We start from the raw sequence: 1,700 nt of genomic DNA on the forward strand, positions 1-1,700 counted from the left end.
TATATTTTTATAATATGCTATATTACATACTATACGAAATGCTTGGGATTTATAGGTTTTCAAAAAACAAATAATATAAAAAATACAATATAATACATTAACAAAATGTATTATATTATATTATATTATATTATATTACTTCCTGATATAATATAATATAACTACATTATATTATATTACTTACTGAATGGCCGTCTATGGAAAAAAAAGATGATTTTTGTAGTCAAATGTTGTAGTAACAGCATCTGCCAGCAGGGGCTAAAGGTGCTACGCTAACCAAAAACTCTTTCATTCAGATTCAGTTCAGACTATGACTTACGTAAGCCTTGTCCCACATGGGACAGCGATGGAAACTCTTCTGTTTAAATGTTAGTGTTGGAAAGCATCTTCTGAATAATAAAATGGGATCAAAGCTGCGTTTGATTGGTGGAGCGTTAGCACACGGGCGTGTGTGCGGATGACAAGCGCTGCACTGTCAGCAGAAGGAGTTGTGTGCTGAAGCTCAGGCCTGTCAGATGATGACAGAGAAATGCCTTTCAATCACAGCTGGAGAGAGAAAGTCTAAAGTGTCTTTAATTCAGGAGGAAGGAAACCTGTGTGGCTTGCAAAACACATTTGCTAAATCACTGTCACGGCTCAACTGTGTGCTAACGCATCTTTGACTTGTTTACGCCGCAGCAAATGTCACGGCTCAGTGTGTACGTTAAGGACATTAATGCATTTGAGGTCATTACTTGAGAAATATCATGTTTTAGTTTGAATCAGAATTGACGAATCTCACTGTCTATATAAAAAACAACAAAAGACAACATTCTTGTTAGTTGTTGGTACCAGTTAGCAGGCTAGCTGGCTAAATGTATTTTAATTGAACAGTCTAATCAGCTAGCAATGGGCTAAGCTAGCAGGCTAATAAGTTAGCTGTATGGTAATTTAACAGGTTAATCAATTAGTCAAATAAGATAGAAAGCTAATCTACTGTGTATAGTATGCAAAGCTAGTCAACTAACCCACTAGCTTACAAGTTGATGCACTTGCTTTTCTTACAAACTAACTGATGAAACAAAATGACACATTTTAAATTTTACCATTTTTAGCTTGTATTATAAAATATGTGACTTTCAATTCGATTAAATGACTTTAGTTTAACTTTGTTACCAGGCAGACTAGTAAGAACCTTTGCGTAAAACCAGCCAATCAGACTGAAAGAAGTAATACATTTATATAGTATAGTCAGTCTTCTATATAATCAAAATAGCATTCTTGATAGTTGTTGGTAGCAGTGGTAATGATGTCAGCAGGCTAATCAGCTAATGGTATGTTAATCGAGCTAAGCTAGGATGTGTTAAACTAGCAGGCTAATAAGTTAGCTATATGTTAAGTTAGCATGCTAATCAATTAGCTGTATAGCTATAAACCTAATCTACTGGATATATGCACAGCTAGTCCGTTAACCAGTTGCCTTACAAGTTGATGCACTTGCTCATCTTACAACGTAATAAAACAAGAACAATGGATAAGAACAGCACGTTAAATGTGAATTTTTTTTTTTTTTTTTTTTTTTTTTTTTTAGTAATTTAGTAGTTGTTTCTAGATTTACTTTCTCTATTTTTTTATTTTATATATATTTAATTATATTTTATTTTGTGTGTGTGTGTGTGTATGTATATATATATATATATATATATATATATATATATATA

This window comes from Sinocyclocheilus anshuiensis, unplaced genomic scaffold, assembly GCF_001515605.1.
Source record: "Sinocyclocheilus anshuiensis isolate Anshui unplaced genomic scaffold, SAMN03320099.WGS_v1.1 scaffold2488, whole genome shotgun sequence".
In the NCBI taxonomy this organism is placed as follows: Eukaryota; Metazoa; Chordata; class Actinopteri; order Cypriniformes; family Cyprinidae; genus Sinocyclocheilus; species Sinocyclocheilus anshuiensis.